This window comes from Fringilla coelebs (genome assembly GCF_963513975.1).
Source record: "Fringilla coelebs genome assembly, chromosome: 19".
NCBI lineage: Eukaryota > Metazoa > Chordata > Aves > Passeriformes > Fringillidae > Fringilla > Fringilla coelebs.
This window is the reverse complement of record NC_140045.1, coordinates 6,541,275-6,567,265: the sequence shown is the minus strand read 5'-3', so window position 1 is coordinate 6,567,265 and position 25,991 is coordinate 6,541,275.

Genomic DNA, 25,991 nt, shown 5'->3' with positions numbered 1-25,991 from the left:
TCGCTTTTGCAGCAGCTCCTTCTATGTGCTGGTTTTTGAGAGTGGAAAGGCTTGCAGAGTGTTCAAGTAGCTTTTTCTCTCCGCTGGAAAGCTGCACGCTCAGTGCCAGTGTTCTGCAGCTTCTTTCTTCACGTTTCAGCAGCTAGCGCGCTCTCCGTGTGCAGGAGAAGCGGCTGAGGCTTCCTTGCCGGAGAAGCGGCACCTTCGCCGGCAGAGAGCATCCTGCCGGCCGCGGTGCGCTCCGGAGCGGGGGCTTGTGCCGAAAGAGGCCGGCAACAGGCGCTTACCTTCGGACAGCTCCGGATGCCCGTCTAATGCGTCTCTTGTCGCCTACACGGCAGGGAAAAGCTTTTCCACTCTGTCTAGGAAGGAGAAAGTGTGCCAGCAGAGCAAATGCCTCCCGGACTTTCCCTGCAATTCAGCAAGTGCTTTGCAGCTTGAAATTGGAAGGAAAGCCTCAGATTTAGCAGCCAGAGCTTCAGGAGGAGCAGCAGCGAGCACAGCATCGCTTTTGCAGCAGCTCCTTCCATGTGCATGTTTTTGGGAGTGGAAAGGCTTGCAGAGTGTTCAAGTAGCTTTTTCTCTCCGCTGGAAAGCTGCACGCTCAGTGCCAGTGCTCTGCAACTTCTTTCTTCACGTTTCAGCAGCTAGCACGCTCTCCGTGTGCTGGAGAAGCGGGCGAGGCTTCCTTGCCGGAGAAGCGGCACCTTCGCCGTCAGAGAGCATCCTGCCGGCCGCGGTGCGCTCCGGAGCGGGGGCTTGTGCCGAAAGAGGCCGGCAACAGGCGCTTACCTTCGGACAGCTCCGGATGCCCGTCCAATGCGTCTCTTGTCGCCTACACGGCAGGGAAAAGCTTTTCCACTCTGTCTAGGAAGGAGAAAGTGTGCCAGCACAGCAAATGCCTCCCGGACTTTCCCTGCAATTCAGCAAGTGCTTTGCAGCTTGAAATTGGAAGGAAAGCCTCAGATTTAGCAGCCAGAGCTTCAGGAGGAGCAGCAGCGAGCACAGCATCGCTTTTGCAGCAGCTCCTTCCATGTGCATGTTTTTGGGAGTTGAAAGGCTTGCAGAGTGTTCAAGTAGCTTTTTCTCTCCGCTGGAAAGCTGCACGCTCAGTGCCAGTGTTCTGCAGCTTCTTTCTTCACGTTTCAGCAGCTAGCGCGCTGTCCGTGTGCAGGAGAAGCGGCTGAGGCTTCCTTGCCGGAGAAGCGGCACCTTCGCCGGCAGAGAGCATCCTGCCGGCCGCGGTGCGCTCCGGAGCGGGGGCTTGTGCCGAAAGAGGCCGGGAACAGGCGCTTACCTTCGGACAGCTCCGGATGCCCGTCTAATGCGTCTCTTGTCGCCTACACGGCAGGGAAAAGCTTTTCCACTCTGTCTAGGAAGGAGAAAGTGTGCCAGCACAGCAAATGCCTCCCGGACTTTCCCTGCAATTCAGCAAGTGCTTTGCAGCTTGAAATTGGAAGGAAAGCCTCAGATTTAGCAGCCAGAGCTTCAGGAGGAGCAGCAGCGAGCACAGCATCGCTTTTGCAGCAGCTCCTTCCATGTGCATGTTTTTGGGAGTGGAAAGGCTTGCAGAGTGTTCAAGTAGCTTTTTCTCTCCGCTGGAAAGCTGCACGCTCAGTGCCAGTGTTCTGCAGCTTCTTTCTTCGCGTTTCACCTGCTAGCACGCTCGCCGTGTGCAGGAGAAGCGGCTGAGGCTTCCTTGCCGGAGAAGCGGCACCTTCGCCGGCAGAGAGCATCCTGCCGGCCGCGGTGCGCTCCGGAGCGGGGGCTTGTGCCGAAAGAGGCCGGCAACAGGCGCTTACCTTCGGACAGCTCCGGATGCCCGTCTAATGCGTCTCTTGTCGCCTACACGGCAGGGAAAAGCTTTTCCACTCTGTCTAGGAAGGAGAAAGTGTGCCAGCACAGCAAATGCCTCCCGGACTTTCCCTGCAATTCAGCAAGTGCTTTGCAGCTTGAAATTGGAAGGAAAGCCTCAGATTTAGCAGCCAGAGCTTCAGGAGGAGCAGCAGCGAGCACAGCATCGCTTTTGCAGCAGCTCCTTCCATGTGCATGTTTTTGGGAGTGGAAAGGCTTGCAGAGTGTTCAAGTAGCTTTTTCTCTCCGCTGGAAAGCTGCACGCTCAGTGCCAGTGTTCTGCAGCTTCTTTCTTCACGTTTCAGCAGCTAGCGCGCTCTCCGTGTGCAGGAGAAGCGGCTGAGGCTTCCTTGCCGGAGAAGCGGCACCTTCGCCGGCAGAGAGCATCCTGCCGGCCGCGGTGCGCTCCGGAGCGGGGGCTTGTGCCGAAAGAGGCCGGGAACAGGCGCTTACCTTCGGACAGCTCCGGATGCCCGTCTAATGCGTCTCTTGTCGCCTACACGGCAGGGAAAAGCTTTTCCACTCTGTCTAGGAAGGAGAAAGTGTGCCAGCACAGCAAATGCCTCCCGGACTTTCCCTGCAATTCAGCAAGTGCTTTGCAGCTTGAAATTGGAAGGAAAGCCTCAGATTTAGCAGCCAGAGCTTCAGGAGGAGCAGCAGCGAGCACAGCATCGCTTTTGCAGCAGCTCCTTCCATGTGCATGTTTTTGGGAGTGGAAAGGCTTGCAGAGTGTTTAAGTAGCTTTTTCTCTCCGCTGGAAATCTGCACGCTCAGTGCCAGTGTTCTGCAGCTTCTTTCTTCGCGTTTCAGCAGCTAGCACGCTCGTCGTGTGCAGGAGAAGCGGCTGAGGCTTCCTTGCCGGAGAAGCGGCACCTTCGCCGGCAGAGAGCATCCTGCCGGCCGCGGTGCGCTCCGGAGCGGGGGCTTGTGCCGACAGAGGCCGGGAACAGGCGCTTACCTTCGGACAGCTCCGGATGCCCGTCCAATGCGTCTCTTGTCGCCTACACGGCAGGGAAAAGCTTTTCCACTCTGTCTAGGAAGGAGAAAGTGTGCCAGCAGAGCAAATGCCTCCCGGACTTTCCCTGCAATTCAGCAAGTGCTTTGCAGCTTGAAATTGGAAGGAAAGCCTCAGATTTAGCAGCCAGAGCTTCAGGAGGAGCAGCAGCGAGCACAGCATCGCTTTTGCAGCAGCTCCTTCCATGTGCATGTTTTTGGGAGTGGAAAGGCTTGCAGAGTGTTCAAGTAGCTTTTTCTCTCCGCTGGAAAGCTGCACGCTCAGTGCCAGTGTTCTGCAGCTTCTTTCTTCACGTTTCAGCAGCTAGCACGCTCTCCGTGTGCTGGAGAAGCGGCTGAAGCTTCCTTGCCGGAGAAGCGGCACCTTCGCCGGCAGAGAGCATCCTGCCGGCCGCGGTGCGCTCCGGAGCGGGGGCTTGTGCCGAAAGAGGCCGGCAACAGGCGCTTACCTTCGGACAGCTCCGGATGCCCGTCTAATGCGTCTCTTGTCGCCTACACGGCAGGGAAAAGCTTTTCCACTCTGTCTAGGAAGGAGAAAGTGTGCCAGCACAGCAAATGCCTCCCGGACTTTCCCTGCAATTCAGCAAGTGCTTTGCAGCTTGAAATTGGAAGGAAAGCCTCAGATTTAGCAGCCAGAGCTTCAGGAGGAGCAGCAGCGAGCACAGCATCGCTTTTGCAGCAGCTCCTTCCATGTGCATGTTTTTGGGAGTGGAAAGGCTTGCAGAGTGTTCAAGTAGCTTTTTCTCTCCGCTGGAAAGCTGCACGCTCAGTGCCAGTGTTCTGCAGCTTCTTTCTTCACGTTTCAGCAGCTAGCACGCTCTCCGTGTGCTGGAGAAGCGGCTGAAGCTTCCTTGCCGGAGAAGCGGCACCTTCGCCGGCAGAGAGCATCCTGCCGGCCGCGGTGCGCTCCGGAGCGGGGGCTTGTGCCGAAAGAGGCCGGGAACAGGCGCTTACCTTCGGACAGCTCCGGATGCCCGTCTAATGCGTCTCTTGTCGCCTACACGGCAGGGAAAAGCTTTTCCACTCTGTCTAGGAAGGAGAAAGTGTGCCAGCACAGCAAATGCCTCCCGGACTTTCCCTGCAATTCAGCAAGTGCTTTGCAGCTTGAAATTGGAAGGAAAGCCTCAGATTTAGCAGCCAGAGCTTCAGGAGGAGCAGCAGCGAGCACAGCATCGCTTTTGCAGCAGCTCCTTCCATGTGCATGTTTTTGGGAGTGGAAAGGCTTGCAGAGTGTTCAAGTAGCTTTTTCTCTCCGCTGGAAAGCTGCACGCTCAGTGCCAGTGTTCTGCAGCTTCTTTCTTCGCGTTTCACCTGCTAGCACGCTCTCCGTGTGCTGGAGAAGCGGGCGAGGCTTCCTTGCCGGAGAAGCGGCACCTTCGCCGGCAGAGAGCATCCTGCCGGCCGCGGTGCGCTCCGGAGCGGGGGCTTGTGCCGAAAGAGGCCGGCAACAGGCGCTTACCTTCGGACAGCTCCGGATGCCCGTCCAATGCGTCTCTTGTCGCCTACACGGCAGGGAAAAGCTTTTCCACTCTGTCTAGGAAGGAGAAAGTGTGCCAGCACAGCAAATGCCTCCCGGACTTTCCCTGCAATTCAGCAAGTGCTTTGCAGCTTGAAATTGGAAGGAAAGCCTCAGATTTAGCAGCCAGAGCTTCAGGAGGAGCAGCAGCGAGCACAGCATCGCTTTTGCAGCAGCTCCTTCCATGTGCATGTTTTTGGGAGTGGAAAGGCTTGCAGAGTGTTCAAGTAGCTTTTTCTCTCCGCTGGAAAGCTGCACGCTCAGTGCCAGTGTTCTGCAACTTCTTTCTTCACGTTTCAGCAGCTAGCACGCTCTCCGTGTGCTGGAGAAGCGGGCGAGGCTTCCTTGCCGGAGAAGCGGCACCTTCGCCGGCAGAGAGCATCCTGCCGGCCGCGGTGCGCTCCGGAGCGGGGGCTTGTGCCGACAGAGGCCGGGAACAGGCGCTTACCTTCGGACAGCTCCGGATGCCCGTCCAATGCGTCTCTTGTCGCCTACACGGCAGGGAAAAGCTTTTCCACTCTGTCTAGGAAGGAGAAAGTGTGCCAGCACAGCAAATGCCTCCCGGACTTTCCCTGCAATTCAGCAAGTGCTTTGCAGCTTGAAATTGGAAGGAAAGCCTCAGATTTAGCAGCCAGAGCTTCAGGAGGAGCAGCAGCGAGCACAGCATCGCTTTTGCAGCAGCTCCTTCCATGTGCATGTTTTTGGGAGTGGAAAGGCTTGCAGAGTGTTAAAGTAGCTTTTTCTCTCCGCTGGAAAGCTGCACGCTCAGTGCCAGTGTTCTGCAGCTTCTTTCTTCACGTTTCAGCAGCTAGCACGCTCTCCGTGTGCTGGAGAAGCGGGCGAGGCTTCCTTGCCGGAGAAGCGGCACCTTCGCCGGCAGACAGCATCCTGCCGGCCGCGGTGCGCTCCGGAGCGGGGGCTTGTGCCGAAAGAGGCCGGCAACAGGCGCTTACCTTCGGACAGCTCCGGATGCCCGTCCAATGCGTCTCTTGTCGCCTACACGGCAGGGAAAAGCTTTTCCACTCTGTCTAGGAAGGAGAAAGTGTGCCAGCACAGCAAATGCCTCCCGGACTTTCCCTGCAATTCAGCAAGTGCTTTGCAGCTTGAAATTGGAAGGAAAGCCTCAGATTTAGCAGCCAGAGCTTCAGGAGGAGCAGCAGCGAGCACAGCATCGCTTTTGCAGCAGCTCCTTCCATGTGCATGTTTTTGGGAGTGGAAAGGCTTGCAGAGTGTTCAAGTAGCTTTTTCTCTCCGCTGGAAAGCTGCACGCTCAGTGCCAGTGTTCTGCAGCTTCTTTCTTCACGTTTCAGCAGCTAGCACGCTCTCCGTGTGCTGGAGAAGCGGCTGAAGCTTCCTTGCCGGAGAAGCGGCACCTTCGCCGGCAGAGAGCATCCTGCCGGCCGCGGTGCGCTCCGGAGCGGGGGCTTGTGCCGAAAGAGGCCGGCAACAGGCGCTTACCTTCGGACAGCTCCGGATGCCCGTCTAATGCGTCTCTTGTCGCCTACACGGCAGGGAAAAGCTTTTCCACTCTGTCTAGGAAGGAGAAAGTGTGCCAGCACAGCAAATGCCTCCCGGACTTTCCCTGCAATTCAGCAAGTGCTTTGCAGCTTGAAATTGGAAGGAAAGCCTCAGATTTAGCAGCCAGAGCTTCAGGAGGAGCAGCAGCGAGCACAGCATCGCTTTTGCAGCAGCTCCTTCCATGTGCATGTTTTTGGGAGTGGAAAGGCTTGCAGAGTGTTCAAGTAGCTTTTTCTCTCCGCTGGAAAGCTGCACGCTCAGTGCCAGTGTTCTGCAGCTTCTTTCTTCACGTTTCAGCAGCTAGCACGCTCTCCGTGTGCTGGAGAAGCGGCTGAAGCTTCCTTGCCGGAGAAGCGGCACCTTCGCCGGCAGAGAGCATCCTGCCGGCCGCGGTGCGCTCCGGAGCGGGGGCTTGTGCCGAAAGAGGCCGGGAACAGGCGCTTACCTTCGGACAGCTCCGGATGCCCGTCTAATGCGTCTCTTGTCGCCTACACGGCAGGGAAAAGCTTTTCCACTCTGTCTAGGAAGGAGAAAGTGTGCCAGCACAGCAAATGCCTCCCGGACTTTCCCTGCAATTCAGCAAGTGCTTTGCAGCTTGAAATTGGAAGGAAAGCCTCAGATTTAGCAGCCAGAGCTTCAGGAGGAGCAGCAGCGAGCACAGCATCGCTTTTGCAGCAGCTCCTTCCATGTGCATGTTTTTGGGAGTGGAAAGGCTTGCAGAGTGTTCAAGTAGCTTTTTCTCTCCGCTGGAAAGCTGCACGCTCAGTGCCAGTGTTCTGCAGCTTCTTTCTTCGCGTTTCACCTGCTAGCACGCTCTCCGTGTGCTGGAGAAGCGGGCGAGGCTTCCTTGCCGGAGAAGCGGCACCTTCGCCGGCAGAGAGCATCCTGCCGGCCGCGGTGCGCTCCGGAGCGGGGGCTTGTGCCGAAAGAGGCCGGGAACAGGCGCTTACCTTCGGACAGCTCCGGATGCCCGTCTAATGCGTCTCTTGTCGCCTACACGGCAGGGAAAAGCTTTTCCACTCTGTCTAGGAAGGAGAAAGTGTGCCAGCACAGCAAATGCCTCCCGGACTTTCCCTGCAATTCAGCAAGTGCTTTGCAGCTTGAAATTGGAAGGAAAGCCTCAGATTTAGCAGCCAGAGCTTCAGGAGGAGCAGCAGCGAGCACAGCATCGCTTTTGCAGCAGCTCCTTCCATGTGCATGTTTTTGGGAGTGGAAAGGCTTGCAGAGTGTTCAAGTAGCTTTTTCTCTCCGCTGGAAAGCTGCACGCTCAGTGCCAGTGTTCTGCAACTTCTTTCTTCACGTTTCAGCAGCTAGCACGCTCTCCGTGTGCTGGAGAAGCGGGCGAGGCTTCCTTGCCGGAGAAGCGGCACCTTCGCCGGCAGAGAGCATCCTGCCGGCCGCGGTGCGCTCCGGAGCGGGGGCTTGTGCCGAAAGAGGCCGGCAACAGGCGCTTACCTTCGGACAGCTCCGGATGCCCGTCCAATGCGTCTCTTGTCGCCTACACGGCAGGGAAAAGCTTTTCCACTCTGTCTAGGAAGGAGAAAGTGTGCCAGCACAGCAAATGCCTCCCGGACTTTCCCTGCAATTCAGCAAGTGCTTTGCAGCTTGAAATTGGAAGGAAAGCCTCAGATTTAGCAGCCAGAGCTTCAGGAGGAGCAGCAGCGAGCACAGCATCGCTTTTGCAGCAGCTCCTTCCATGTGCATGTTTTTGGGAGTGGAAAGGCTTGCAGAGTGTTCAAGTAGCTTTTTCTCTCCGCTGGAAAGCTGCACGCTCAGTGCCAGTGTTCTGCAACTTCTTTCTTCACGTTTCAGCAGCTAGCACGCTCTCCGTGTGCTGGAGAAGCGGGCGAGGCTTCCTTGCCGGAGAAGCGGCACCTTCGCCGGCAGAGAGCATCCTGCCGGCCGCGGTGCGCTCCGGAGCGGGGGCTTGTGCCGACAGAGGCCGGGAACAGGCGCTTACCTTCGGACAGCTCCGGATGCCCGTCCAATGCGTCTCTTGTCGCCTACACGGCAGGGAAAAGCTTTTCCACTCTGTCTAGGAAGGAGAAAGTGTGCCAGCACAGCAAATGCCTCCCGGACTTTCCCTGCAATTCAGCAAGTGCTTTGCAGCTTGAAATTGGAAGGAAAGCCTCAGATTTAGCAGCCAGAGCTTCAGGAGGAGCAGCAGCGAGCACAGCATCGCTTTTGCAGCAGCTCCTTCCATGTGCATGTTTTTGGGAGTGGAAAGGCTTGCAGAGTGTTAAAGTAGCTTTTTCTCTCCGCTGGAAAGCTGCACGCTCAGTGCCAGTGTTCTGCAGCTTCTTTCTTCGCGTTTCAGCAGCTAGCGCGCTCGCCGTGTGCTGGAGAAGCGGGCGAGGCTTCCTTGCCGGAGAAGCGGCACCTTCGCCGGCAGAGAGCATCCTGCCGGCCGCGGTGCGCTCCGGAGCGGGGGCTTGTGCCGACAGAGGCCGGGAACAGGCGCTTACCTTCGGACAGCTCCGGATGCCCGTCCAATGCGTCTCTTGTCGCCTACACGGCAGGGAAAAGCTTTTCCACTCTGTCTAGGAAGGAGAAAGTGTGCCAGCACAGCAAATGCCTCCCGGACTTTCCCTGCAATTCAGCAAGTGCTTTGCAGCTTGAAATTGGAAGGAAAGCCTCAGATTTAGCAGCCAGAGCTTCAGGAGGAGCAGCAGCGAGCACAGCATCGCTTTTGCAGCAGCTCCTTCCATGTGCATGTTTTTGAGAGTGGAAAGGCTTGCAGAGTGTTCAAGTAGCTTTTTCTCTCCGCTGGAAAGCTGCACGCTCAGTGCCAGTGTTCTGCAGCTTCTTTCTTCACGTTTCAGCAGCTAGCACGCTCTCCGTGTGCAGGAGAAGCGGGCGAGGCTTCCTTGCCGGAGAAGCGGCACCTTCGCCGGCAGAGAGCATCCTGCCGGCCGCGGTGCGCTCCGGAGCGGGGGCTTGTGCCGAAAGAGGCCGGCAACAGGCGCTTACCTTCGGACAGCTCCGGATGCCCGTCTAATGCGTCTCTTGTCGCCTACACGGCAGGGAAAAGCTTTTCCACTCTGTCTAGGAAGGAGAAAGTGTGCCAGCACAGCAAATGCCTCCCGGACTTTCCCTGCAATTCAGCAAGTGCTTTGCAGCTTGAAATTGGAAGGAAAGCCTCAGATTTAGCAGCCAGAGCTTCAGGAGGAGCAGCAGCGAGCACAGCATCGCTTTTGCAGCAGCTCCTTCCATGTGCATGTTTTTGGGAGTGGAAAGGCTTGCAGAGTGTTCAAGTAGCTTTTTCTCTCCGCTGGAAAGCTGCACGCTCAGTGCCAGTGTTCTGCAGCTTCTTTCTTCACGTTTCAGCAGCTAGCACGCTCTCCGTGTGCTGGAGAAGCGGGCGAGGCTTCCTTGCCGGAGAAGCGGCACCTTCGCCGGCAGAGAGCATCCTGCCGGCCGCGGTGCGCTCCGGAGCGGGGGCTTGTGCCGAAAGAGGCCGGGAACAGGCGCTTACCTTCGGACAGCTCCGGATGCCCGTCCAATGCGTCTCTTGTCGCCTACACGGCAGGGAAAAGCTTTTCCACTCTGTCTAGGAAGGAGAAAGTGTGCCAGCACAGCAAATGCCTCCCGGACTTTCCCTGCAATTCAGCAAGTGCTTTGCAGCTTGAAATTGGAAGGAAAGCCTCAGATTTAGCAGCCAGAGCTTCAGGAGGAGCAGCAGCGAGCACAGCATCGCTTTTGCAGCAGCTCCTTCCATGTGCATGTTTTTGGGAGTGGAAAGGCTTGCAGAGTGTTCAAGTAGCTTTTTCTCTCCGCTGGAAAGCTGCACGCTCAGTGCCAGTGCTCTGCAACTTCTTTCTTCACGTTTCAGCAGCTAGCACGCTCTCCGTGTGCTGGAGAAGCGGGCGAGGCTTCCTTGCCGGAGAAGCGGCACCTTCGCCGTCAGAGAGCATCCTGCCGGCCGCGGTGCGCTCCGGAGCGGGGGCTTGTGCCGAAAGAGGCCGGCAACAGGCGCTTACCTTCGGACAGCTCCGGATGCCCGTCCAATGCGTCTCTTGTCGCCTACACGGCAGGGAAAAGCTTTTCCACTCTGTCTAGGAAGGAGAAAGTGTGCCAGCACAGCAAATGCCTCCCGGACTTTCCCTGCAATTCAGCAAGTGCTTTGCAGCTTGAAATTGGAAGGAAAGCCTCAGATTTAGCAGCCAGAGCTTCAGGAGGAGCAGCAGCGAGCACAGCATCGCTTTTGCAGCAGCTCCTTCCATGTGCATGTTTTTGGGAGTGGAAAGGCTTGCAGAGTGTTCAAGTAGCTTTTTCTCTCCGCTGGAAAGCTGCACGCTCAGTGCCAGTGTTCTGCAACTTCTTTCTTCACGTTTCAGCAGCTAGCACGCTCTCCGTGTGCTGGAGAAGCGGGCGAGGCTTCCTTGCCGGAGAAGCGGCACCTTCGCCGGCAGAGAGCATCCTGCCGGCCGCGGTGCGCTCCGGAGCGGGGGCTTGTGCCGACAGAGGCCGGGAACAGGCGCTTACCTTCGGACAGCTCCGGATGCCCGTCCAATGCGTCTCTTGTCGCCTACACGGCAGGGAAAAGCTTTTCCACTCTGTCTAGGAAGGAGAAAGTGTGCCAGCACAGCAAATGCCTCCCGGACTTTCCCTGCAATTCAGCAAGTGCTTTGCAGCTTGAAATTGGAAGGAAAGCCTCAGATTTAGCAGCCAGAGCTTCAGGAGGAGCAGCAGCGAGCACAGCATCGCTTTTGCAGCAGCTCCTTCCATGTGCATGTTTTTGGGAGTGGAAAGGCTTGCAGAGTGTTCAAGTAGCTTTTTCTCTCCGCTGGAAAGCTGCACGCTCAGTGCCAGTGTTCTGCAGCTTCTTTCTTCACGTTTCAGCAGCTAGCGCGCTCTCCGTGTGCAGGAGAAGCGGCTGAGGCTTCCTTGCCGGAGAAGCGGCACCTTCGCCGGCAGAGAGCATCCTGCCGGCCGCGGTGCGCTCCGGAGCGGGGGCTTGTGCCGAAAGAGGCCGGCAACAGGCGCTTACCTTCGGACAGCTCCGGATGCCCGTCTAATGCGTCTCTTGTCGCCTACACGGCAGGGAAAAGCTTTTCCACTCTGTCTAGGAAGGAGAAAGTGTGCCAGCACAGCAAATGCCTCCCGGACTTTCCCTGCAATTCAGCAAGTGCTTTGCAGCTTGAAATTGGAAGGAAAGCCTCAGATTTAGCAGCCAGAGCTTCAGGAGGAGCAGCAGCGAGCACAGCATCGCTTTTGCAGCAGCTCCTTCCATGTGCATGTTTTTGGGAGTGGAAAGGCTTGCAGAGTGTTCAAGTAGCTTTTTCTCTCCGCTGGAAAGCTGCACGCTCAGTGCCAGTGTTCTGCAGCTTCTTTCTTCACGTTTCAGCAGCTAGCACGCTCTCCGTGTGCTGGAGAAGCGGCTGAGGCTTCCTTGCCGGAGAAGCGGCACCTTCGCCGGCAGAGAGCATCCTGCCGGCCGCGGTGCGCTCCGGAGCGGGGGCTTGTGCCGAAAGAGGCCGGGAACAGGCGCTTACCTTCGGACAGCTCCGGATGCCCGTCTAATGCGTCTCTTGTCGCCTACACGGCAGGGAAAAGCTTTTCCACTCTGTCTAGGAAGGAGAAAGTGTGCCAGCACAGCAAATGCCTCCCGGACTTTCCCTGCAATTCAGCAAGTGCTTTGCAGCTTGAAATTGGAAGGAAAGCCTCAGATTTAGCAGCCAGAGCTTCAGGAGGAGCAGCAGCGAGCACAGCATCGCTTTTGCAGCAGCTCCTTCCATGTGCATGTTTTTGGGAGTGGAAAGGCTTGCAGAGTGTTCAAGTAGCTTTTTCTCTCCGCTGGAAAGCTGCACGCTCAGTGCCAGTGTTCTGCAACTTCTTTCTTCACGTTTCAGCAGCTAGCACGCTCTCCGTGTGCTGGAGAAGCGGGCGAGGCTTCCTTGCCGGAGAAGCGGCACCTTCGCCGGCAGAGAGCATCCTGCCGGCCGCGGTGCGCTCCGGAGCGGGGGCTTGTGCCGAAAGAGGCCGGGAACAGGCGCTTACCTTCGGACAGCTCCGGATGCCCGTCCAATGCGTCTCTTGTCGCGTACACGGCAGGGAAAAGCTTTTCCACTCTGTCTAGGAAGGAGAAAGTGTGCCAGCACAGCAAATGCCTCCCGGACTTTCCCTGCAATTCAGCAAGTGCTTTGCAGCTTGAAATTGGAAGGAAAGCCTCAGATTTAGCAGCCAGAGCTTCAGGAGGAGCAGCAGCGAGCACAGCATCGCTTTTGCAGCAGCTCCTTCCATGTGCATGTTTTTGGGAGTGGAAAGGCTTGCAGAGTGTTCAAGTAGCTTTTTCTCTCCGCTGGAAAGCTGCACGCTCAGTGCCAGTGTTCTGCAACTTCTTTCTTCACGTTTCAGCAGCTAGCACGCTCTCCGTGTGCTGGAGAAGCGGGCGAGGCTTCCTTGCCGGAGAAGCGGCACCTTCGCCGGCAGAGAGCATCCTGCCGGCCGCGGTGCGCTCCGGAGCGGGGGCTTGTGCCGACAGAGGCCGGGAACAGGCGCTTACCTTCGGACAGCTCCGGATGCCCGTCCAATGCGTCTCTTGTCGCCTACACGGCAGGGAAAAGCTTTTCCACTCTGTATAGGAAGGAGAAAGTGTGCCAGCACAGCAAATGCCTCCCGGACTTTCCCTGCAATTCAGCAAGTGCTTTGCAGCTTGAAATTGGAAGGAAAGCCTCAGATTTAGCAGCCAGAGCTTCAGGAGGAGCAGCAGCGAGCACAGCATCGCTTTTGCAGCAGCTCCTTCCATGTGCATGTTTTTGGGAGTGGAAAGGCTTGCAGAGTGTTAAAGTAGCTTTTTCTCTCCGCTGGAAAGCTGCACGCTCAGTGCCAGTGTTCTGCAGCTTCTTTCTTCGCGTTTCAGCAGCTAGCACGCTCGCCGTGTGCTGGAGAAGCGGCTGAGGCTTCCTTGCCGGAGAAGCGGCACCTTCGCCGGCAGAGAGCATCCTGCCGGCCGCGGTGCGCTCCGGAGCGGGGGCTTGTGCCGACAGAGGCCGGGAACAGGCGCTTACCTTCGGACAGCTCCGGATGCCCGTCCAATGCGTCTCTTGTCGCCTACACGGCAGGGAAAAGCTTTTCCACTCTGTCTAGGAAGGAGAAAGTGTGCCAGCACAGCAAATGCCTCCCGGACTTTCCCTGCAATTCAGCAAGTGCTTTGCAGCTTGAAATTGGAAGGAAAGCCTCAGATTTAGCAGCCAGAGCTTCAGGAGGAGCAGCAGCGAGCACAGCATCGCTTTTGCAGCAGCTCCTTCCATGTGCATGTTTTTGGGAGTGGAAAGGCTTGCAGAGTGTTAAAGTAGCTTTTTCTCTCCGCTGGAAAGCTGCACGCTCAGTGCCAGTGTTCTGCAGCTTCTTTCTTCACGTTTCAACAGCTAGCACGCTCTCCGTGTGCTGGAGAAGCGGGCGAGGCTTCCTTGCCGGAGAAGCGGCACCTTCGCCGGCAGAGAGCATCCTGCCGGCCGCGGTGCGCTCCGGAGCGGGGGCTTGTGCCGAAAGAGGCCGGCAACAGGCGCTTACCTTCGGACAGCTCCGGATGCCCGTCTAATGCGTCTCTTGTCGCCTACACGGCAGGGAAAAGCTTTTCCACTCTGTCTAGGAAGGAGAAAGTGTGCCAGCACAGCAAATGCCTCCCGGACTTTCCCTGCAATTCAGCAAGTGCTTTGCAGCTTGAAATTGGAAGGAAAGCCTCAGATTTAGCAGCCAGAGCTTCAGGAGGAGCAGCAGCGAGCACAGCATCGCTTTTGCAGCAGCTCCTTCCATGTGCATGTTTTTGGGAGTGGAAAGGCTTGCAGAGTGTTCAAGTAGCTTTTTCTCTCCGCTGGAAAGCTGCACGCTCAGTGCCAGTGTTCTGCAGCTTCTTTCTTCACGTTTCAGCAGCTAGCGCGCTCTCCGTGTGCAGGAGAAGCGGCTGAGGCTTCCTTGCCGGAGAAGCGGCACCTTCGCCGGCAGAGAGCATCCTGCCGGCCGCGGTGCGCTCCGGAGCGGGGGCTTGTGCCGAAAGAGGCCGGCAACAGGCGCTTACCTTCGGACAGCTCCGGATGCCCGTCCAATGCGTCTCTTGTCGCCTACACGGCAGGGAAAAGCTTTTCCACTCTGTCTAGGAAGGAGAAAGTGTGCCAGCAGAGCAAATGCCTCCCGGACTTTCCCTGCAATTCAGCAAGTGCTTTGCAGCTTGAAATTGGAAGGAAAGCCTCAGATTTAGCAGCCAGAGCTTCAGGAGGAGCAGCAGCGAGCACAGCATCGCTTTTGCAGCAGCTCCTTCCATGTGCATGTTTTTGGGAGTGGAAAGGCTTGCAGAGTGTTCAAGTAGCTTTTTCTCTCCGCTGGAAAGCTGCACGCTCAGTGCCAGTGCTCTGCAACTTCTTTCTTCACGTTTCAGCAGCTAGCACGCTCTCCGTGTGCTGGAGAAGCGGGCGAGGCTTCCTTGCCGGAGAAGCGGCACCTTCGCCGTCAGAGAGCATCCTGCCGGCCGCGGTGCGCTCCGGAGCGGGGGCTTGTGCCGAAAGAGGCCGGCAACAGGCGCTTACCTTCGGACAGCTCCGGATGCCCGTCCAATGCGTTTCTTGTCGCCTACACGGCAGGGAAAAGCTTTTCCACTCTGTCTAGGAAGGAGAAAGTGTGCCAGCACAGCAAATGCCTCCCGGACTTTCCCTGCAATTCAGCAAGTGCTTTGCAGCTTGAAATTGGAAGGAAAGCCTCAGATTTAGCAGCCAGAGCTTCAGGAGGAGCAGCAGCGAGCACAGCATCGCTTTTGCAGCAGCTCCTTCCATGTGCATGTTTTTGGGAGTGGAAAGGCTTGCAGAGTGTTCAAGTAGCTTTTTCTCTCCGCTGGAAAGCTGCACGCTCAGTGCCAGTGTTCTGCAACTTCTTTCTTCACGTTTCAGCAGCTAGCACGCTCTCCGTGTGCTGGAGAAGCGGGCGAGGCTTCCTTGCCGGAGAAGCGGCACCTTCGCCGGCAGAGAGCATCCTGCCGGCCGCGGTGCGCTCCGGAGCGGGGGCTTGTGCCGAAAGAGGCCGGCAACAGGCGCTTACCTTCGGACAGCTCCGGATGCCCGTCCAATGCGTCAAATGTCGCCTACACGGCAGGGAAAAGCTTTTCCACTCTGTCTAGGAAGGAGAAAGTGTGCCAGCACAGCAAATGCCTCCCGGACTTTCCCTGCAATTCAGCAAGTGCTTTGCAGCTTGAAATTGGAAGGAAAGCCTCAGATTTAGCAGCCAGAGCTTCAGGAGGAGCAGCAGCGAGCACAGCATCGCTTTTGCAGCAGCTCCTTCCATGTGCATGTTTTTGGGAGTGGAAAGGCTTGCAGAGTGTTCAAGTAGCTTTTTCTCTCCGCTGGAAAGCTGCACGCTCAGTGCCAGTGTTCTGCAGCTTCTTTCTTCACGTTTCAGCAGCTAGCGCGCTCTCCGTGTGCAGGAGAAGCGGCTGAGGCTTCCTTGCCGGAGAAGCGGCACCTTCGCCGGCAGAGAGCATCCTGCCGGCCGCGGTGCGCTCCGGAGCGGGGGCTTGTGCCGAAAGAGGCCGGGAACAGGCGCTTACCTTCGGACAGCTCCGGATGCCCGTCTAATGCGTCTCTTGTCGCCTACACGGCAGGGAAAAGCTTTTCCACTCTGTCTAGGAAGGAGAAAGTGTGCCAGCACAGCAAATGCCTCCCGGACTTTCCCTGCAATTCAGCAAGTGCTTTGCAGCTTGAAATTGGAAGGAAAGCCTCAGATTTAGCAGCCAGAGCTTCAGGAGGAGCAGCAGCGAGCACAGCATCGCTTTTGCAGCAGCTCCTTCCATGTGCATGTTTTTGGGAGTGGAAAGGCTTGCAGAGTGTTCAAGTAGCTTTTTCTCTCCGCTGGAAAGCTGCACGCTCAGTGCCAGTGTTCTGCAGCTTCTTTCTTCGCGTTTCAGCAGCTAGCACGCTCGCCGTGTGCTGGAGAAGCGGCTGAGGCTTCCTTGCCGGAGAAGCGGCACCTTCGCCGGCAGAGAGCATCCTGCCGGCCGCGGTGTGCTCCGGAGCGGGGGCTTGTGCCGAAAGAGGCCGGGAACAGGCGCTTACCTTCGGACAGCTCCGGATGCCCGTCCAATGCGTCTCTTGTCGCCTACACGGCAGGGAAAAGCTTTTCCACTCTGTCTAGGAAGGAGAAAGTGTGCCAGCACAGCAAATGCCTCCCGGACTTTCCCTGCAATTCAGCAAGTGCTTTGCAGCTTGAAATTGGAAGGAAAGCCTCAGATTTAGCAGCCAGAGCTTCAGGAGGAGCAGCAGCGAGCACAGCATCGCTTTTGCAGCAGCTCCTTCCATGTGCATGTTTTTGGGAGTGGAAAGGCTTGCAGAGTGTTCAAGTAGCTTTTTCTATCCGCTGGAAAGCTGCACGCTCAGTGCCAGTGTTCTGCAGCTTCTTTCTTCACGTTTCAGCAGCTAGCACGCTCTCCGTGTGCTGGAGAAGCGGGCGAGGCTTCCTTGCCGGAGAAGCGGCACCTTCGCCGGCAGAGAGCATCCTGCCGGCCGCGGTGCGCTCCGGAGCGGGGGCTTGTGCCGAAAGAGGCCGGGAACAGGCGCTTACCTTCGGACAGCTCCGGATGCCCGTCCAATGCGTCTCTTGTCGCCTACACGGCAGGGAAAAGCTTTTCCACTCTGTCTAGGAAGGAGAAAGTGTGCCAGCACAGCAAATGCCTCCCGGACTTTCCCTGCAATTCAGCAAGTGCTTTGCAGCTTGAAATTGGAAGGAAAGCCTCAGATTTAGCAGCCAGAGCTTCAGGAGGAGCAGCAGCGAGCACAGCATCGCTTTTGCAGCAGCTCCTTCCATGTGCATGTTTTTGGGAGTGGAAAGGCTTGCAGAGTGTTCAAGTAGCTTTTTCTCTCCGCTGGAAAGCTGCACGCTCAGTGCCAGTGTTCTGCAGCTTCTTTCTTCGCGTTTCAGCAGCTAGCACGCTCGCCGTGTGCAGGAGAAGCGGCTGAGGCTTCCTTGCCGGAGAAGCGGCACCTTCGCCGGCAGCGAGCATCCTGCCGGCCGCGGTGCGCTCCGGAGCGGGGGCTTGTGCCGAAAGAGGCCGGGAACAGGCGCTTACCTTCGGACAGCTCCGGATGCCCGTCCAATGCGTCTCTTGTCGCCTACACGGCAGGGAAAAGCTTTTCCACTCTGTCTAGGAAGGAGAAAGTGTGCCAGCACAGCAAATGCCTCCCGGACTTTCCCTGCAATTCAGCAAGTGCTTTGCAGCTTGAAATTGGAAGGAAAGCCTCAGATTTAGCAGCCAGAGCTTCAGGAGGAGCAGCAGCGAGCACAGCATCGCTTTTGCAGCAGCTCCTTCCATGTGCATGTTTTTGGGAGTGGAAAGGCTTGCAGAGTGTTCAAGTAGCTTTTTCTCTCCGCTGGAAAGCTGCACGCTGAGTGCCAGTGTTCTGCAGCTTCTTTCTTCACGTTTCAGCAGCTAGCGCGCTCTCCGTGTGCAGGAGAAGCGGCTGAGGCTTCCTTGCCGGAGAAGCGGCACCTTCGCCGGCAGAGAGCATCCTGCCGGCCGCGGTGCGCTCCGGAGCGGGGGCTTGTGCCGAAAGAGGCCGGCAACAGGCGCTTACCTTCGGACAGCTCCGGATGCCCGTCTAATGCGTCTCTTGTCGCCTACACGGCAGGGAAAAGCTTTTCCACTCTGTCTAGGAAGGAGAAAGTGTGCCAGCACAGCAAATGCCTCCCGGACTTTCCCTGCAATTCAGCAAGTGCTTTGCAGCTTGAAATTGGAAGGAAAGCCTCAGATTTAGCAGCCAGAGCTTCAGGAGGAGCAGCAGCGAGCACAGCATCGCTTTTGCAGCAGCTCCTTCCATGTGCATGTTTTTGGGAGTGGAAAGGCTTGCAGAGTGTTCAAGTAGCTTTTTCTCTCCGCTGGAAAGCTGCACGCTCAGTGCCAGTGTTCTGCAGCTTCTTTCTTCACGTTTCAGCAGCTAGCACGCTCTCCGTGTGCTGGAGAAGCGGCTGAAGCTTCCTTGCCGGAGAAGCGGCACCTTCGCCGGCAGAGAGCATCCTGCCGGCCGCGGTGCGCTCCGGAGCGGGGGCTTGTGCCGAAAGAGGCCGGGAACAGGCGCTTACCTTCGGACAGCTCCGGATGCCCGTCTAATGCGTCTCTTGTCGCCTACACGGCAGGGAAAAGCTTTTCCACTCTGTCTAGGAAGGAGAAAGTGTGCCAGCACAGCAAATGCCTCCCGGACTTTCCCTGCAATTCAGCAAGTGCTTTGCAGCTTGAAATTGGAAGGAAAGCCTCAGATTTAGCAGCCAGAGCTTCAGGAGGAGCAGCAGCGAGCACAGCATCGCTTTTGCAGCAGCTCCTTCCATGTGCATGTTTTTGGGAGTGGAAAGGCTTGCAGAGTGTTCAAGTAGCTTTTTCTCTCCGCTGGAAAGCTGCACGCTCAGTGCCAGTGTTCTGCAACTTCTTTCTTCACGTTTCAGCAGCTAGCACGCTCTCCGTGTGCTGGAGAAGCGGGCGAGGCTTCCTTGCCGGAGAAGCGGCACCTTCGCCGGCAGAGAGCATCCTGCCGGCCGCGGTGCGCTCCGGAGCGGGGGCTTGTGCCGAAAGAGGCCGGCAACAGGCGCTTACCTTCGGACAGCTCCGGATGCCCGTCCAATGCGTCTCTTGTCGCCTACACGGCAGGGAAAAGCTTTTCCACTCTGTCTAGGAAGGAGAAAGTGTGCCAGCACAGCAAATGCCTCCCGGACTTTCCCTGCAATTCAGCAAGTGCTTTGCAGCTTGAAATTGGAAGGAAAGCCTCAGATTTAGCAGCCAGAGCTTCAGGAGGAGCAGCAGCGAGCACAGCATCGCTTTTGCAGCAGCTCCTTCCATGTGCATGTTTTTGGGAGTGGAAAGGCTTGCAGAGTGTTAAAGTAGCTTTTTCTCTCCGCTGGAAAGCTGCACGCTCAGTGCCAGTGTTCTGCAGCTTCTTTCTTCGCGTTTCAGCAGCTAGCACGCTCGCCGTGTGCTGGAGAAGCGGCTGAGGCTTCCTTGCCGGAGAAGCGGCACCTTCGCCGGCAGAGAGCATCCTGCCGGCCGCGGTGCGCTCCGGAGCGGGGGCTTGTGCCGACAGAGGCCGGGAACAGGCGCTTACCTTCGGACAGCTCCGGATGCCCGTCTAATGCGTCTCTTGTCGCCTACACGGCAGGGAAAAGCTTTTCCACTCTGTCTAGGAAGGAGAAAGTGTGCCAGCACAGCAAATGCCTCCCGGACTTTCCCTGCAATTCAGCAAGTGCTTTGCAGCTTGAAATTGGAAGGAAAGCCTCAGATTTAGCAGCCAGAGCTTCAGGAGGAGCAGCAGCGAGCACAGCATCGCTTTTGCAGCAGCTCCTTCCATGTGCATGTTTTTGGGAGTGGAAAGGCTTGCAGAGTGTTAAAGTAGCTTTTTCTCTCCGCTGGAAAGCTGCACGCTCAGTGCCAGTGTTCTGCAGCTTCTTTCTTCACGTTTCAGCAGCTAGCACGCTCTCCGTGTGCTGGAGAAGCGGGCGAGGCTTCCTTGCCGGAGAAGCGGCACCTTCGCCGGCAGAGAGCATCCTGCCGGCCGCGGTGCGCTCCGGAGCGGGGGCTTGTGCCGAAAGAGGCCGGCAACAGGCGCTTACCTTCGGACAGCTCCGGATGCCCGTCTAATGCGTCTCTTGTCGCCTACACGGCAGGGAAAAGCTTTTCCACTCTGTCTAGGAAGGAGAAAGTGTGCCAGCACAGCAAATGCCTCCCGGACTTTCCCTGCAATTCAGCAAGTGCTTTGCAGCTTGAAATTGGAAGGAAAGCCTCAGATTTAGCAGCCAGAGCTTCAGGAGGAGCAGCAGCGAGCACAGCATCGCTTTTGCAGCAGCTCCTTCCATGTGCATGTTTTTGGGAGTGGAAAGGCTTGCAGAGTGTTCAAGTAGCTTTTTCTCTCCGCTGGAAAGCTGCACGCTCAGTGCCAGTGTTCTGCAGCTTCTTTCTTCACGTTTCAGCAGCTAGCACGCTCTCCGTGTGCTGGAGAAGCGGGCGAGGCTTCCTTGCCGGAGAAGCGGCACCTTCGCCGGCAGAGAGCATCCTGCCGGCCGCGGTGCGCTCCGGAGCGGGGGCTTGTGCCGAAAGAGGCCGGGAACAGGCGCTTACCTTCGGACAGCTCCGGATGCCCGTCCAATGCGTCTCTTGTCGCCTACACGGCAGGGAAAAGCTTTTCCACTCTGTCTAGGAAGGAGAAAGTGTGCCAGCACAGCAAATGCCTCCCGGACTTTCCCTGCAATTCAGCAAGTGCTTTGCAGCTTGAAATTGGAAGGAAAGCCTCAGATTTAGCAGCCAGAGCTTCAGGAGGAGCAGCAGCGAGCACAGCATCGCTTTTGCAGCAGCTCCTTCCATGTGCATGTTTTTGGGAGTGGAAAGGCTTGCAGAGTGTTCAAGTAGCTTTTTCTCTCCGCTGGAAAGCTGCACGCTCAGTGCCAGTGCTCTGCAACTTCTTTCTTCACGTTTCAGCAGCTAGCACGCTCTCCGTGTGCTGGAGAAGCGGGCGAGGCTTCCTTGCCGGAGAAGCGGCACCTTCGCCGTCAGAGAGCATCCTGCCGGCCGCGGTGCGCTCCGGAGCGGGGGCTTGTGCCGAAAGAGGCCGGCAACAGGCGCTTACCTTCGGACAGCTCCGGATGCCCGTCCAATGCGTCTCTTGTCGCCTACACGGCAGGGAAAAGCTTTTCCACTCTGTCTAGGAAGGAGAAAGTGTGCCAGCACAGCAAATGCCTCCCGGACTTTCCCTGCAATTCAGCAAGTGCTTTGCAGCTTGAAATTGGAAGGAAAGCCTCAGATTTAGCAGCCAGAGCTTCAGGAGGAGCAGCAGCGAGCACAGCATCGCTTTTGCAGCAGCTCCTTCCATGTGCATGTTTTTGGGAGTGGAAAGGCTTGCAGAGTGTTAAAGTAGCTTTTTCTCTCCGCTGGAAAGCTGCACGCTCAGTGCCAGTGCTCTGCAACTTCTTTCTTCACGTTTCAGCAGCTAGCACGCTCTCCGTGTGCTGGAGAAGCGGGCGAGGCTTCCTTGCCGGAGAAGCGGCACCTTCGCCGGCAGAGAGCATCCTGCCGGCCGCGGTGCGCTCCGGAGCGGGGGCTTGTGCCGACAGAGGCCGGGAACAGGCGCTTACCTTCGGACAGCTCCGGATGCCCGTCCAATGCGTCTCTTGTCGCCTACACGGCAGGGAAAAGCTTTTCCACTCTGTCTAGGAAGGAGAAAGTGTGCCAGCACAGCAAATGCCTCCCGGACTTTCCCTGCAATTCAGCAAGTGCTTTGCAGCTTGAAATTGGAAGGAAAGCCTCAGATTTAGCAGCCAGAGCTTCAGGAGGAGCAGCAGCGAGCACAGCATCGCTTTTGCAGCAGCTCCTTCCATGTGCATGTTTTTGGGAGTGGAAAGGCTTGCAGAGTGTTCAAGTAGCTTTTTCTCTCCGCTGGAAAGCTGCACGCTCAGTGCCAGTGTTCTGCAGCTTCTTTCTTCACGTTTCAGCAGCTAGCGCGCTCTCCGTGTGCAGGAGAAGCGGCTGAGGCTTCCTTGCCGGAGAAGCGGCACCTTCGCCGGCAGAGAGCATCCTGCCGGCCGCGGTGCGCTCCGGAGCGGGGGCTTGTGCCGAAAGAGGCCGGCAACAGGCGCTTACCTTCGGACAGCTCCGGATGCCCGTCTAATGCGTCTCTTGTCGCCTACACGGCAGGGAAAAGCTTTTCCACTCTGTCTAGGAAGGAGAAAGTGTGCCAGCACAGCAAATGCCTCCCGGACTTTCCCTGCAATTCAGCAAGTGCTTTGCAGCTTGAAATTGGAAGGAAAGCCTCAGATTTAGCAGCCAGAGCTTCAGGAGGAGCAGCAGCGAGCACAGCATCGCTTTTGCAGCAGCTCCTTCCATGTGCATGTTTTTGGGAGTGGAAAGGCTTGCAGAGTGTTCAAGTAGCTTTTTCTCTCCGCTGGAAAGCTGCACGCTCAGTGCCAGTGTTCTGCAGCTTCTTTCTTCACGTTTCAGCAGCTAGCACGCTCTCCGTGTGCTGGAGAAGCGGCTGAGGCTTCCTTGCCGGAGAAGCGGCACCTTCGCCGGCAGAGAGCATCCTGCCGGCCGCGGTGCGCTCCGGAGCGGGGGCTTGTGCCGAAAGAGGCCGGGAACAGGCGCTTACCTTCGGACAGCTCCGGATGCCCGTCTAATGCGTCTCTTGTCGCCTACACGGCAGGGAAAAGCTTTTCCACTCTGTCTAGGAAGGAGAAAGTGTGCCAGCACAGCAAATGCCTCCCGGACTTTCCCTGCAATTCAGCAAGTGCTTTGCAGCTTGAAATTGGAAGGAAAGCCTCAGATTTAGCAGCCAGAGCTTCAGGAGGAGCAGCAGCGAGCACAGCATCGCTTTTGCAGCAGCTCCTTCAATGTGCATGTTTTTGGGAGTGGAAAGGCTTGCAGAGTGTTCAAGTAGCTTTTTCTCTCCGCTGGAAAGCTGCACGCTCAGTGCCAGTGTTCTGCAACTTCTTTCTTCACGTTTCAGCAGCTAGCACGCTCTCCGTGTGCTGGAGAAGCGGGCGAGGCTTCCTTGCCGGAGAAGCGGCACCTTCGCCGGCAGAGAGCATCCTGCCGGCCGCGGTGCGCTCCGGAGCGGGGGCTTGTGCCGAAAGAGGCCGGCAACAGGCGCTTACCTTCGGACAGCTCCGGATGCCCGTCCAATGCGTCTCTTGTCGCCTACACGGCAGGGAAAAGCTTTTCCACTCTGTCTAGGAAGGAGAAAGTGTGCCAGCACAGCAAATGCCTCCCGGACTTTCCCTGCAATTCAGCAAGTGCTTTGCAGCTTGAAATTGGAAGGAAAGCCTCAGATTTAGCAGCCAGAGCTTCAGGAGGAGCAGCAGCGAGCACAGCATCGCTTTTGCAGCAGCTCCTTCCATGTGCATGTTTTTGGGAGTGGAAAGGCTTGCAGAGTGTTCAAGTAGCTTTTTCTCTCCGCTGGAAAGCTGCACGCTCAGTGCCAGTGTTCTGCAACTTCTTTCTTCACGTTTCAGCAGCTAGCACGCTCTCCGTGTGCTGGAGAAGCGGGCGAGGCTTCCTTGCCGGAGAAGCGGCACCTTCGCCGTCAGAGAGCATCCTGCCGGCCGCGGTGCGCTCCGGAGCGGGGGCTTGTGCCGACAGAGGCCGGGAACAGGCGCTTACCTTCGGACAGCTCCGGATGCCCGTCCAATGCGTCTCTTGTCGCCTACACGGCAGGGAAAAGCTTTTCCACTCTGTCTAGGAAGGAGAAAGTGTGCCAGCACAGCAAATGCCTCCCGGACTTTCCCTGCAATTCAGCAAGTGCTTTGCAGCTTGAAATTGGAAGGAAAGCCTCAGATTTAGCAGCCAGAGCTTCAGGAGGAGCAGCAGCGAGCACAGCATCGCTTTTGCAGCAGCTCCTTCCATGTGCATGTTTTTGGGAGTGGAAAGGCTTGCAGAGTGTTAAAGTAGCTTTTTCTCTCCGCTGGAAAGCTGCACGCTCAGTGCCAGTGTTCTGCAGCTTCTTTCTTCGCGTTTCAGCAGCTAGCACGCTCGCCGTGTGCTGGAGAAGCGGCTGAGGCTTCCTTGCCGGAGAAGCGGCACCTTCGCCGGCAGAGAGCATCCTGCCGGCCGCGGTGCGCTCCGGAGCGGGGGCTTGTGCCGAAAGAGGCCGGGAACAGGCGCTTACCTTCGGACAGCTCCGGATGCCCGTCCAATGCGTCTCTTGTCGCCTACACGGCAGGGAAAAGCTTTTCCACTCTGTCTAGGAAGGAGAAAGTGTGCCAGCACAGCAAATGCCTCCCGGACTTTCCCTGCAATTCAGCAAGTGCTTTGCAGCTTGAAATTGGAAGGAAAGCCTCAGATTTAGCAGCCAGAGCTTCAGGAGGAGCAGCAGCGAGCACAGCATCGCTTTTGCAGCAGCTCCTTCCATGTGCATGTTTTTGGGAGTGGAAAGGCTTGCAGAGTGTTCAAGTAGCTTTTTCTCTCCGCTGGAAAGCTGCACGCTCAGTGCCAGTGTTCTGCAGCTTCTTTCTTCACGTTTCAGCAGCTAGCACGCTCTCCGTGTGCTGGAGAAGCGGGCGAGGCTTCCTTGCCGGAGAAGCGGCACCTTCGCCGGCAGAGAGCATCCTGCCGGCCGCGGTGCGCTCCGGAGCGGGGGCTTGTGCCGAAAGAGGCCGGCAACAGGCGCTTACCTTCGGACAGCTCCGGATGCCCGTCTAATGCGTCTCTTGTCGCCTACACGGCAGGGAAAAGCTTTTCCACTCTGTCTAGGAAGGAGAAAGTGTGCCAGCACAGCAAATGCCTCCCGGACTTTCCCTGCAATTCAGCAAGTGCTTTGCAGCTTGAAATTGGAAGGAAAGCCTCAGATTTAGCAGCCAGAGCTTCAGGAGGAGCAGCAGCGAGCACAGCATCGCTTTTGCAGCAGCTCCTTCCATGTGCATGTTTTTGGGAGTGGAAAGGCTTGCAGAGTGTTAAAGTAGCTTTTTCTCTCCGCTGGAAAGCTGCACGCTCAGTGCCAGTGTTCTGCAGCTTCTTTCTTCGCGTTTCAGCAGCTAGCACGCTCGCCGTGTGCTGGAGAAGCGGCTGAGGCTTCCTTGCCGGAGAAGCGGCACCTTCGCCGGCAGAGAGCATCCTGCCGGCCGCGGTGCGCTCCGGAGCGGGGGCTTGTGCCGACAGAGGCCGGGAACAGGCGCTTACCTTCGGACAGCTCCGGATGCCCGTCCAATGCGTCTCTTGTCGCCTACACGGCAGGGAAAAGCTTTTCCACTCTGTCTAGGAAGGAGAAAGTGTGCCAGCACAGCAAATGCCTCCCGGACTTTCCCTGCAATTCAGCAAGTGCTTTGCAGCTTGAAATTGGAAGGAAAGCCTCAGATTTAGCAGCCAGAGCTTCAGGAGGAGCAGCAGCGAGCACAGCATCGCTTTTGCAGCAGCTCCTTCCATGTGCATGTTTTTGGGAGTGGAAAGGCTTGCAGAGTGTTAAAGTAGCTTTTTCTCTCCGCTGGAAAGCTGCACGCTCAGTGCCAGTGTTCTGCAGCTTCTTTCTTCACGTTTCAACAGCTAGCACGCTCTCCGTGTGCTGGAGAAGCGGGCGAGGCTTCCTTGCCGGAGAAGCGGCACCTTCGCCGGCAGAGAGCATCCTGCCGGCCGCGGTGCGCTCCGGAGCGGGGGCTTGTGCCGAAAGAGGCCGGCAACAGGCGCTTACCTTCGGACAGCTCCGGATGCCCGTCTAATGCGTCTCTTGTCGCCTACACGGCAGGGAAAAGCTTTTCCACTCTGTCTAGGAAGGAGAAAGTGTGCCAGCACAGCAAATGCCTCCCGGACTTTCCCTGCAATTCAGCAAGTGCTTTGCAGCTTGAAATTGGAAGGAAAGCCTCAGATTTAGCAGCCAGAGCTTCAGGAGGAGCAGCAGCGAGCACAGCATCGCTTTTGCAGCAGCTCCTTCCATGTGCATGTTTTTGGGAGTGGAAAGGCTTGCAGAGTGTTCAAGTAGCTTTTTCTCTCCGCTGGAAAGCTGCACGCTCAGTGCCAGTGTTCTGCAGCTTCTTTCTTCACGTTTCAGCAGCTAGCGCGCTCTCCGTGTGCAGGAGAAGCGGCTGAGGCTTCCTTGCCGGAGAAGCGGCACCTTCGCCGGCAGAGAGCATCCTGCCGGCCGCGGTGCGCTCCGGAGCGGGGGCTTGTGCCGAAAGAGGCCGGCAACAGGCGCTTACCTTCGGACAGCTCCGGATGCCCGTCCAATGCGTCTCTTGTCGCCTACACGGCAGGGAAAAGCTTTTCCACTCTGTCTAGGAAGGAGAAAGTGTGCCAGCAGAGCAAATGCCTCCCGGACTTTCCCTGCAATTCAGCAAGTGCTTTGCAGCTTGAAATTGGAAGGAAAGCCTCAGATTTAGCAGCCAGAGCTTCAGGAGGAGCAGCAGCGAGCACAGCATCGCTTTTGCAGCAGCTCCTTCCATGTGCATGTTTTTGGGAGTGGAAAGGCTTGCAGAGTGTTCAAGTAGCTTTTTCTCTCCGCTGGAAAGCTGCACGCTCAGTGCCAGTGCTCTGCAACTTCTTTCTTCACGTTTCAGCAGCTAGCACGCTCTCCGTGTGCTGGAGAAGCGGGCGAGGCTTCCTTGCCGGAGAAGCGGCACCTTCGCCGTCAGAGAGCATCCTGCCGGCCGCGGT